This window comes from Acinonyx jubatus, chromosome D4 (assembly GCF_027475565.1).
Source record: "Acinonyx jubatus isolate Ajub_Pintada_27869175 chromosome D4, VMU_Ajub_asm_v1.0, whole genome shotgun sequence".
Lineage (NCBI taxonomy): Eukaryota > Metazoa > Chordata > Mammalia > Carnivora > Felidae > Acinonyx > Acinonyx jubatus.
This window is the reverse complement of record NC_069391.1, coordinates 84,340,150-84,352,747: the sequence shown is the minus strand read 5'-3', so window position 1 is coordinate 84,352,747 and position 12,598 is coordinate 84,340,150. Positions and strand designations below refer to the sequence as shown.

The 12,598-nt window shown below is 42.8% G+C and overlaps 1 long non-coding RNA gene across 9 annotated transcripts in view; it reads left to right on the top strand.

The window, feature by feature from the left end:
* The window catches only part of LOC106968182 (uncharacterized), an 81,592-nt gene extending 71,195 nt beyond the window's left edge, over nucleotides 1-10,397 (top strand). For 8 of the 9 annotated variants that reach the window (XR_008291301.1, XR_008291298.1, XR_008291300.1 and 5 more), the window contains 3 exons: nucleotides 4,429-4,665; nucleotides 4,961-5,226; nucleotides 7,945-10,397. This is a non-coding gene — a long non-coding RNA (uncharacterized LOC106968182). Of the gene's footprint in view, nucleotides 1-2,935; nucleotides 3,056-4,428; nucleotides 4,666-4,960; nucleotides 5,227-7,944 lie in introns of all 9 variants that reach the window. The other variant, XR_008291303.1, reaches the window with a different exon arrangement.
* The last annotated feature ends 2,201 nt before the right edge of the window (nucleotides 10,398-12,598 follow it).

The following is a 12,598-nucleotide window of genomic DNA, read 5'->3' as shown; positions in this document are numbered from 1 at the left end:
AAATAGGCGTGTAAACCAGAAACTGATGGGTACGGCCAGATAGGCTCTCAGAAAGCCTCTTCTGTTGGAAGTCAGTTAGCTACCACCAGGTAACATGGACCCCAGTTTGTCCAGGATTCTTCACTGATGCCTAATTTCCAGGCTTAATTTACACCTGCAATCCCTTTCGTTCTAAATCAGTGTCCTGATTAGAACAATATGATGTATGGTCAACCTCCTTAGGTTGAATACACTGCATAATTGTGGGAGGGCCAGAGAAAATTAGAGCAGGGCTCACCCAATCCTAAGTGTAGATACTTCATAAAATGCAGTCAGATGGACGTATTAGTGATTCGGGGCACACATCACGCCCTTGCCTTTGTTGAGCTTGTAGCTGACTGCAGTCAAGCCTCTTCCATGAAGCCACATCTTCCCTGGGTGGTACTGCTTTTGGTGGTTCTGGGGCATCTGTTCCTACTCACTTTCGTGATGTTAGAATTCGACCCCTTGTCAAGAACTTCGTCGTCCAAAATGCTGCCTTAGCCCTTCTAATCTCCTGCTGTCTGAAGATAGAATCTTGCTTTTCTGTGTCATTTCCATGTTGTGATTAAAGATACTGCATAGGATAGCCTGGTGACGCATCATTTCTTTTCAGTTTGATCCCCATTCACATCCTGGGAGTCATTTCACATCTCAAACTCCCCTGCTTCTTGCCTGATAAGATCTCAGGAGAGGCCAGCAAACGCCTGTTGAAGCTTCAGATGTCTGATGCAGAGTGGCTTTCCCTAATTTATGCATCTAGATCTTGGAACAGAAAGAAAGAAAACACAGTTAAGTGTAATGTGACTTCTTAGTGAGTGTGCTTCTTTTTGGCCCCTGCGGGGCCTTGGAAATGGGATGACTGACACAGAATAGGTCAGTGCTCAATGAATATTTGTTGATCCAAGCATGATTTTTTATTTAAAAACAAGCAGAAGAGCTTGCTTGTGGCTCTTGCTGTGAATAAAAAGCCTATTTCTTTACACCTGTCAAGGACATCTGCTTAGGGAAGTCCCACACACAGCTTAGGTCCACACTGGAGTATGAATCGACTGTTTGCTAATCATGTAAATATTATTGCTGAAATGAAAACATGGTTGAAGCTGGAAGTGTGAACCGAATGCAGGAAATGCCAGCTCTTTAATGTAGGCAATTAATTAGACATCATCTTTACGCCTGGTGATGGGTCCCCGGGTGTTAATCAAATCAAGCATCACCAGCTGCCGAGCGAAGAGGCTCATTCAGGAAGCATTCTTTGCACCGAAGGGGAGAGGGAGGTGGTCCTGAGATGGATTTCCTGAGACCCCAAATTTCCTGAGACCCCAATAGCTAAAGACCCCTCTAGAGGAATTCTGGGAAACTGCTTTGTAGGCACATGGTAAGAGATCACACGCAAACACTGTTTTGAGTCAGCTGAAGTGGTAGAAAGGGCTACTGGGTTCCACTCCTGGTTCTGCTCTGTTCTAGCCTTGGAAATCCACGTGATCTGTCTGAGCCTTAGTTTCTTAAACTGTAAAACGGAGAAGACAACATCAACCTCGTGGGGCTTTTAGAAGGTTAAGAGACGATGTAGATGGCACCCAGGGCAATGCCCAGCCTGTAAGAAGGATTCCCCAAGGCAGGCAGGGTGGTAGTGATGGTGCTGGTTAGCCACCAAATGGGTTCTCATCCCCACTCTGCTGCCGATGTGACTTCTTGGACCTTGGACATACCCTTAACTTTCAGCACTTGCTCTTTAAGTCTCTGGAAAGGCAGGAGCAGGCTAGATGGTGCTCCAGGGCTAAGTGCCCATCATCCTGTGACAGACTAGGAATTGGGACAAGTCTATAATAAGTAGAATGAAATGTGGGGAAAGCCCCACTGATACAGGGCAGGGTGGTCTCGTCAGCAAGGGTGATGCTCCGCTGGGTGTTCCTTTTTTCGTTCCACCCCCCTCCCCCCCAGAGCAGGCTGGTGGCCACCTGCAGTGAGCCCTCCTCTCTAGTCCTCCCCACCACACCTGCCCGGCTGTCCTTACCAGCAAGGGGTGGCCCTGGAGAATATCTCTGCAGGATTGGTAGACACTCCACACCATGACAGGGCCACCTGGAAGGAAAAAGGAAATTTTGGGAGGGAGGGACCTGTATTGAATCATTGGGATATTTATTTATTTATTTTAAAAGTTTATTTGTTCATTTTGAGAGAGAAAGAAAGAGTGCACCAAGCAGGGGAGGGGGAAGACAGGGGGGGAGGGAGAGAGAGAATCCCCAGCAGGCTCCACACTGTCAGTACAGAGCCTGATGTGTGGCTCCATCTCACAAACCGTGAGATCATAACCAGAACCAAAGCCAAGAGTCGGTGCCTCAACCGACTGAGCCACCCAGGCGCCCTGAACTACTGGGATATTTAAAATAACATTTCCTTTTCTTTGTTTTTCTTAATGCAAATTAATGCATGGCTGATGTAGAGAGCTACAAACACAAAATAGTTGAAAGCTGTCACCATCAGCTACGTACATCCTTCCAGCCATTTACATATAAAACACAAATGACCTATAACACTACCACCCTATCTTAGACTATACTCATTCAGGTGTCCCCCCCCCCCCACGCTGCCCCCACTTCTACATCATTGCTGGTTTAACTTTTGCTGATCTCTGTTAATAGCAATGCCCTGGTTATTCAACAGAGGTCTTCAAAATAGGATGCTTGCCTCTAGGGCATCTACAAAGCAATCGATCTGGGAACAGGAAGAAAATTTTAGAATTTCTCTTGATATTTTTACCTCTTCTTTTCAAAATGGTGTGTGTGTGTGTGTATTTCAAAACATGTAAGAATATGTCTGGAGGTGGACTGTCCAGAGCTGGGATGGTGGCTCAAGGTTACCGTCAGAGACTTAAAGCTCTTTCCAACTTTCTGCTCTTGTGCCTCATGTACAGGCCTTCGTTCTCAGGCTCACAGCCTCATGTTTTCCAGCTGGCTGCTTATGACCGTGCTTCACAATCTACATTCCAGGCAAGAATCACAGGAAAGAATGAAGAGCAAAGGGTGTTCTCCTAGTGAGTCTTTGCTTTTTATTCAACAAAGGGTATTTTCCTTCTCGTTGGGCAAACCAAGGAGAGGTAGCAAACTGAAAATTATCAGCCTCTCGGCCTGTGTGGCACTGGAAGTCAAGGGCATAGGGCATTGGGAATCGCTGGGGGCGTAGATAATCCATAGGGTCTGCCACAGTCCTCGCTCCAGGAAAACGCACGTACGTGTGCAGATGTGTGTGTGTGCACACAGCTTCTGCAGGCAATTTTAGGGACAGGAGGACACATGCCCCATAGGGCCAAACTGAGAATGAATGGAAGCTCTGCTCAGCCAAAGCCGGGAGAAGGAGATAGAAAAATAGGAGAAGGAGATAGAAAAGAGAAGAGAAAGTAAAAAATATACAAATGGGAGTGGCAGACAGGGAAAGGAGAGTGGTTGTAAGCAGCAAATATTGTAATAGCAAAAAAGAAATGCGTTGGCAAAGAGAAATAAAAAGGAAAAAGCACTACTATGATGGGGAAAAGATAAACAGTCCTTTGGGTGTCTGAAGATACAGGGAGTGTACCCTCTCTGCCCCCACCAAAGGACCAGAAGTCAGCTCTCCAACGAAGAGTGGGAATGATGAAGGTGGTCGTGGAGGAGGGGACCATTTAGTAAAAGTTGGGCCAAGTTCTGTTAACTTTTTTTAAATACATACATACATATATATATGTATATTAAATACATGTATGTATTTATATATATATGTATTACATATATATATGTATATGTGTATTATTAGAGACAGAGCACAGGTTGGGGAGTGGCAGAGACAGAGGGAGACGCAGAATCCAAAGCAGGCTCCAGGCTCTGAGCTGTCAGCACAGAGCCCAACGTGGGTCTCGATCTCATGAACCATGAGATCATGACCTGAGCTGAAGTTGGACGCTTAACCGACTGAGCCACCCAGGCGCCCATGTTCTGTTCACTTCTATGGAACACAGTACATGCATTAGGACTTCAAAAGAGTTCTGTAGAAGGTTTGGTACCTTGGAGAGGCGAAGTCTCATGGGGAATAGTCCAGTGGGATAAGCCCAGGTCTGTAGAATGCAGCCACATGGTGTTCCATCAGGTATTGTAAATAATTTCTAGTGGAGTTGATGATGGCAGCTTGCAGCTAGTTGCCTGCACATTTGTGGGAACTGATCACAGTGTTGGGATTAGGTATGTTGCAGATAATATGCAATTAAGCAGTAGAATCATTAGCAGGGTCCCTGAAACCATTCCATAGGACCTAGGACAAATTCTTCCCATTTGGGAAAATCATAGAGCCTCCAGTATCTTTAGACATTGTACATAGCAGAAACAAAACGTTTTTAAGAACAACACAGGTGTCTGAGCTGCATGTATTTTCCTGTAGGGAAGTTGGTGATATCAGAGGAGGACATCACTTTGGAAAATGAGTTAAAAAGAAAGAAAAGAAAGAAAGAAAGAAAATCGAGAAAGAGGAATCCCTGATATTTTCAGAGGAAGAAATACCTGATTGCTGAAAACAGTCCATATCCTGAACAGTTTCCTAGAAATGCAACTGGTTAATTTTTATAAGCCATTCCATGCATCAAACAGCAAGTTCTGATGCTTCCGATTGCCCAAAGAGGTAAGCGGTTTAAGTGAGTTGAATAGTTTTCCCAGTATCTGACTTGGAAGTCCACCTACAGTAAATTTTTCTATGTACATGCCACCTACTACCTGTCTCTTGTTACGAGGACACAAGCCTTGGTGAATTTGGGCCCCACACTTAGGATCTCACTTAACATTAATTATCTTCTTAAAGGCCGCATTTCCCAGTACAGTCACGTCAGGGCTTAGGACTTAGATATATGAAATGTTGGGGGTGGGGCACCATTCGGTCCATTGCAATCTGTTGGTACCTGTTTAACTCTGTTTCATAGTGTCTAATAACCCCAGCATTACATATGCTCAACATCATGTGACCCTGGTTCTGCAAGAAAGAATAATCATGCTGGTCATACAGTTTAAGAAGACAAAGAAATGTGTGCTCATTTTGGAAAACTTATCATCTTCTGCAACTCAGTAAGACAGAGACCCCAATGGAAAAGGGGCCAAGGTACAAGATCACAATTCACAGAAAGGAAAAAGTACAAAAAGCTAACAAGAATATGAAGAGATGCTCAAACGCATTAGTTGCCAGAAAGATGTAAGTTGACAATGAGGTATCTGTTTACATGTGCCAGACTGGCAAAACTGGGATAAGGCCAGTGTTGGCAGGGATACAGGAGCATGGGGGCCCTCACGCACTGCTGATGGGAATGTAAACTGGTGTAGAAATCCTGCGTGGGACTCTGGTGGTAAGAGCAGATGAGGTCTATGAGTACCTCCTGACTCAGCAAATCCACTGTTGGTACATATCAAGAAGGGATTCTCACGGAGTTCCTAAGGGTCCTGTCTGAATAAGGTGACGAGGCATTGCAGCTCCCCTAGGACGATCACAGGGCGCACCTGCTGTCCTGGTGAAATTACTCATAGCACCCTTGTCACCCTAAAATGTGTTCACTCTGGGTACAAGGATTGCCCTCAAGACATACTTCTGGGGGTGGGTGTTGGAGGCAATTTGGGGAGTGGATGGCAGTGTCCTGGGTTCATGCTCTTTAGATAAAGAGAAGTACACACGAGATGTACTGAATGAAAAAGGAAACAGGTTTATAACAAGAAAAGCAACAATAGTTGCATGCCATTAAGACTCATGCATGTAAAACCATATGTTTTATTTTTTATATTATTTTTATTTTTTTCATTTATTTTTTACTTAAAAAATTTTTTTAAACCATATGTTTTATAAGAACACAAAGTAACAAAAGGGGTTGCAGTATTGAAATGGTTGCCCAGGGGCACATGAGGAATGTCAGGGGAAGAAAAGGAAGGAAGGAAGGAAGAAATTGAGAGGGTTCTTCTTAGATTAAAAAATGATAACGAACCATTGAGAAGTACGATAAACTCGGACCACAGTATCTGAAATTGAAAAGTTGTACAAGAGTTCCGTCAAGATAGATAAAATTGAAGAATTCTTCTAAGTATTCAGAAAGGTTACAGCTTTCTTGGGAAACTGGCATTTATTTGTTTGCTTATTTATTCTCTTAGGCTCTAAAAAGTATTTAAGTCTGCTTAATAAGTATCTTAAATAGGACAAAATAAACAAAAATAATTGAGTGAGGAAGGCAAAACAGAGAGTCTACAGAGCTAGGAAAGATAAAGCAAAGTTAAGTGTGAGGTTAATATCTAATATTCCTACCAAAAGGTCCTATAGAGTTTCTAGAGCTGAGTCTCTGCTTTGATGTTAAACTGCCCAAAAAAGAGACGGCCGTCACATACGTGATCCATAATATCTGTAATAACAGCCACCACAAAATCACTCCAAGTATTAAACAGCCCAGCTGTTTCCCATTCTGAGAGCAGAGAGAAATTTCTCCCTTGGGCTCTCATAAGGAGGGCATTGTGTAATGGAATAGCGACCTAGAAACTTCATCTCCACAGAAAGACGCATTTTGAAGCCATGTTGAATATCTCAGCGCTAATTTACTCTAACAGAGTTCGGGCTCCTTGAATTTCTGCAAAAGAACTAGGTTTCATTTCCAGGATACTTCAGAAAATGTTCCCGTGAATGCAGTAAACCTGTGTGGCCCACAGATGTTTGGGCTCCCCCACTTGGATAATAACCACAGAGCCATAAATTTCTGGTTATTACAGCGATAGCTGACGGAAGACAAAAGGGTTCTCTCTCCTCCCAGATTTTGCAAGTGCCCTTGCCTTTCTGCTCCTGAGTAGGGGGCGGGAGAGGAAGAGACAGTGTCTTCCTCTATCTCTTCCTGAAACAACTTCAGCAGCAATTAAATTATTATGAACTGAAAACCAGACATAGTAGTTACCGCAGAGGCTGCCAGACGTAAATCTACTACGTGGAAACAGATGCCACCATAAGAGTGAACCCGGCAAAAGGCAATGCATAATGGAAGGGTTTGGTGGCAGGCATCTATAGAAAGAATGCACTGTGAGAGAACAGCTCCAAATGGACATTCAGGGTGTGTAGGAGGTGGTATGGGGTGGTGGGGGGTGGTGTGGGTAGGAGAGGGAGAGAGGCAATCTAGTGTTGGGTACCTTCTGGGTTTGGAGCAAGGATAGTTCATCAGAGTGTTTGGAAGCCTAGTTGAAATAACCCCTAAGTCGTATCCAATTATATTTGATTTTTGTTAATGCTTATTTTATTTTTTTGAGAGAGAGGGAGCGTGAGCAAGCAGGGGAGGGGCAGTGAGAGGGGGACAGAGGATCTGATGTGGGCTCTGTGCTGACAGCAGAGAGCCCGATGGGGACTCGAACTCAAGAACAGCAAGGTCATGACCTGAGCTGAAGTTGGGTGCTTAACCGACTGAGCCACCCAGGCGCCCTTCAGTTTGTTTTCATCAAGTGACCTCTGCTTATGAATTCAATTTTTAAGAGCCCCACAGAGGGAGGCATGAAAGATTAATGCCAGAATAGCTGTAATTATTGCTTGTATGTGACCCGGCAACTCAGCTTGTCAATAGGTAGAGACTTCTTAACCCCTCGAATATCGGCTGGCTTGCGACTTGATTTGGCTGATAGAATGTGGTGGAAGTCATGACGTGCCAGCTGTTTTTAAGTTTATTTATTTATTTTGAGAAAAAGAGCGCGTGTGCTCACGTGAGTAGAGAGAGAGAACCCCAAGAAGACACCATGCTGTCAATACAGAGCCAGACCCAGGGAACCAAGAGCCGGACACAACCGGCTGAGCCAACCCGGTGCCCTGTGATGTGCCTCTTCTGAGCCTAGATTCTCAAGAGGCCTTAAGTACTTTCTCCCTCTCTCTCTCTCTTAACATTTCGCTGAATGTTGCATTGCACAGCCACCACGGAAACACGGCCAGGCCAACTTGCTCAGTGATGAGAAACAAAACTCATTTACTCACACCGTCCTGGCCGATCGCCAGACTGTGCTAGACGCATGTTACATCAGCCAGCCTGTGGCCCAAGCACCAGGTGAGCGCGAGCCCGGGAGAGATCAGCTGAGCTGCTCTGCTACCCTAGATATGTGAGCAAAACCAAATTCTGATGGTTTTCAGCCTCTGGGTTTGGGCATCCTTCCTCCACAGCAACCGCTAACCGACACAGGACGACTCCCTGATAATAGCCCAATAACTAACAGAAAAATGTGTCTATTATAAATGAAAGAATCCAAACAAAAATATTAGAAATGAAAAACACCCAGCACACCTTGACATTCTGGTTTGTGTTTTGGGATCTTCTAAGCCAGGGAGCGTGGCAGCCCCTGAGTCTCTGAATAAGTAGACAAAATGTAGTTTCTGGACTTGGAACGTGGAGGACCAGACCCCACACGAGTGATCTTTAGACACTCTGCTTGGGATTCCCCGCATGGCTGCAAGGCGACAGCCATATGTCTCCCTTACAAATAAAGTGTCTGAAACTGAAGTTACCATGTCCCCACCTCCTTCTAGTTTACATGACAGAGGGTTGTTTTCTCTTAGAATATCTTAATTACTCCTAAATTGCTGTGCACCTGCTACTGTGAATTCTAGAACAGTTCCTTTCTTGGGGCACTGTTTTCCACTCTGCTGGTGTATGTCTCATCACCCCAGGGAAAGGAAGGAGGGATGCAGGCAGGCAAAAACACCTGTCACAAGCAAAGCCGGAAAATACCAGCTTTTAATTGGGTTCTACGGTGGTTTCTGTGGCCACTTCTGACCCCTGACATTTTCTCTTTGAGTTTTGTCATCAGTTTTATTTGGTTCGGCTTAATGTTTGCAGCAGGAAGGAGAGTCACAGCCAGACATGGCCCCTCTTTCCTGTGAATCACCAGCATCTGCTACACGGTGGCAGAGTCTCATTAGTACTGCTTCTGCTGGGCTGGCAGATCTTTTGAGAGGAGGTACCGGGGGCTCCGGGATTCTCTCATGACTCTTGGGGAGGTGCCAGAGGAGGGTTACTGTCTTGGGGAGGCCATTGTAAAAATGTGCCTGTCTGTGTCCTGCAAGAAATGAAAGAATCCTTTCGTTTGAGCCCAGTTACCAGACTTCTTAGGATAGCTATATTAGAAAATTAGTCCAAATTAGGATTCTGCTCATAAAACATCTAGTAATTTTGGGCATCTTTTTTGGAAGTTAAAAATGTTTTCACACTCTTTCTCCTTTTCAGAAATTAAAGAATTTGAGCATCATGGCATAATGGTTTTTGAGATGGGGCCAGAGTGCCTGGTTTTCAGGTATACTTGGATGGCTTCCTGGCTCTGACATGTGAACTGTATGCTTTGCGGCACATGGAGTAGCTTTTCTAAGACGTCGGTTCTTATCTATGCGGTGAGAATGGTATTAAATTTGCCATGAGGATTAATTTGTTTAAACGTGTATAATTCTTACCATGCTTGGAGCATAGATGTAGATGGTAAATGAGTTCTTTTATGTTTCCTTCTTATCACCCTTGCTGACTTGTATTTTTTGTTTGTTTGCTTGATTTCTTGCTTACATACAGTATTTTTTACTCTGTAGAATAAAGGAAGAGTTTTTTGGAAAATAAGACGTTTATACGAATATCTGAAACTGTATTTTTTACCCAATAATCTCACTTAGGGGAATGTGTTCTGTAACAATGGCCCCAATTATTAAAAGTACAAAGGTGTATAGTCATAAAGAGATCCCATTGTTGCTTCAATGTCCTTCCTGGTCATTTTCCTGTTTATTTTTTTAAAAAGGGCACTTTCCTCACCCTCTCTCTCTTTTTAATCGTTTGTGCCATTTGCTACTTATTCTCATTATTGTTTCCATGCAGGCAGTAAATTCCTATCCCTTCAACAAATCGTTAAAAAATAGACCAGTATTAATTCCCCATGGGCTCAACATGAATCACTTCCTTCTAAAAAAGATTGTCAAACAGGCTTATTTCTTCAGGCTGCCGGTTTCCGGGGGAAGCAACACTGGATTATAACCCATCTTATATGGTTACATATCTATTGGCAGATATTTCATCATAATAAACTATGCTAGTCCTTCCTAATATTTGGAATGCGATGGTCTAAGAGCACACTAAGAAAACAGTCAAGAAGGCATTGGAAGTGAAGAAAAGGGAAATCATCTTGACCAGTGAATTGCTGCTTGTTCATCCCTATGCTGGGGTTGTCCAAGGTATTGCTTTTATAAAAACAAACAAGAAACCCTGCCAGTAAGCATTTTAATCCCCCATTTCCTGAAAAGGAAACTGAAGCTCCCACATTTCAGATGGCTTGCCTGAACACCAAGAATTTAAACAAAGGGCTGCTTGACTTGAAAATCCGTGTTCTTTTGTTTGTTTTTTTAATTTTTAAAAAATATTTATTTATTTTTGAGAGAGAGAGAGGGAGCAAGTGAGGGAGGGGCAGAAAGCAAGGGAAACACAGAATCCAAAGCAGGCTCCAGGCTCTGAGCTGTCAGCACAGAGGCCGACGTGGGGCTTGAACTCATGAACTGCGAGATCATGACCTGAAGTTGGATGCTTAACTGAGCCACCCAGGCGCCCTTAAGATCCATATTCTTCCTTCTATTCCCAGCTGCCTCCAAAGCAGTGATTCTTACATTGGCTATACATTGGACTCATTTGGAAAGCTTAAAAAAAATAGCAATGCCCAACACAATACTGAAAAAGAGCAAAACTGGAAGACTCATACTACCCAATGTCAAGACTTACGGTAAACTTTCAGTAATCAAGACTGTGTTCATTGGTGAAACAAGAGACACATATATCAGTGGAACAGAATAGAAAACCACAAAATAGACCCACACAGATAGAATCAAGTGACTTTGACAAAGGAGCAAAGGCGATGGAATGGATTAAAGATGAACTTTTCAACAAATGGCACTAGAAAAACTGGACGTCCATGTAACACAAAATTTAAAAAAGTGAACCTTGTCCCAGATGTTACACTTTTATAAAAATAAACTCAAAATGGATCGTAGATCTAAATGTAATATACAGAACTTTCAAACTGTTAGAATAAAACGCAGGAGAAAGGCTATGTGACCTTGAGTTTGATGATGAATTTGTAAGTATATGATGCAAAGCATGATTTGTTAAAGAAAAATTGAGAAAGTAGACTTCATTAAAATTAAAAACTGTGAATGCACTGTAAAAGAAAAGCTAAGGACACGCCACAGACTGGGAGGAAATGTTTCCAAACACATACCTCATAAAGGTCCTCTATCCAAACTATTCAAATGACCCTTAAAACGCGACAGGAAGAAAACAATCAAATTTGTAAATGGTCAAAAGAGCCGAACAGATGCTTCACCAAAGAAGAGAAACAGATGGAAAATGATCATGTGAGAAAATACTCAACATCGTTTGTCATTAGGGGATTACAAATTACAACAATAATGAGATAACACTACACATATATTATAATGCCTGAAATTTAAAACCTGGCATCAATTGCTGATAAGGATATGGAACAAGAAAGAAGTCTCATTCACCGCTGGTGGGAGTGCAAGATAGTATAGATGCTTTGGGAGATAGTTTGGCACTTTCTTACAGAGATAGGTGTAGTCTTTATCATTTAGTGATTGAATTACCACTATTTACTGATTTGAAAACTTAAGTTACCATTTTGAAAATTTATACCTGGGGATGCCTCAGTGGCTTAGTCAGTTTAGCGTCCGACTTCGGCTCAGGTCATGATCTCGTGGTCCATGAGTTCGAGCCCTGCGTCAGGTTCTGTGCTGACAGCTCAAAGCCTGGAGCCTGCTTCAGATTCTGTGTCTCCTCTCTCTGTCCCTCCCCTGCTCGTACTCTCTCTCTCTCTCTCAAAAGTAAGTGTAAGAAAAAAGAAAATTTATATCCATACAAAAAAACATGCATGGGAATGTTTATAGCCACTGTATTTATAATTTCCCAAGCTAGAAGCAACCAAGAGGTACCTCAGTAGGTGAATGGGTACACCTATACAATGGAATATTATTAAAATAATAAAAGCAATGAACTATCACACCACCAAAAAAAAGACATGAATGAATCTTAAATGCAACTTGCTAAGTGAAGGAAGCCAGTGAAAAGGCTCCATATTATATGATTCAAATTCTATGACATTCTGGAAGAGGCAAAACTATAGAAATGATAGAAAGATCAGTGGTTTCCAGAGGATTTTTTAGGGGAAGAGGAAAGGGTTGAATAAGTGGAGCACAGAAAACTATTTAAGACAGTGGGACTATTCTGTATGATAGCTATAATGGTGGATATATGATACTATGCATTTGTCAAAACCCATAGGACTTTATAGAACAAAGAGGAAATTTTATGCAAATTTGAAAAAGTTATTTAGTAGATCAGGATCCCGGGATGAAGTGCAGAATTGTGACAGAACAATGTATTACAAATACATTGAACAGCCTCACTGAAGATACAGAGGAGAGGTGCTGACCTAAGTAACCTTGGAAATGAATGGAGTCTAATACTAAAGGCAGAAGGAACTGTCCATAAGTCTGTACTGTAGTTGATAAACTTCCCATGAGGGTCCAGGTT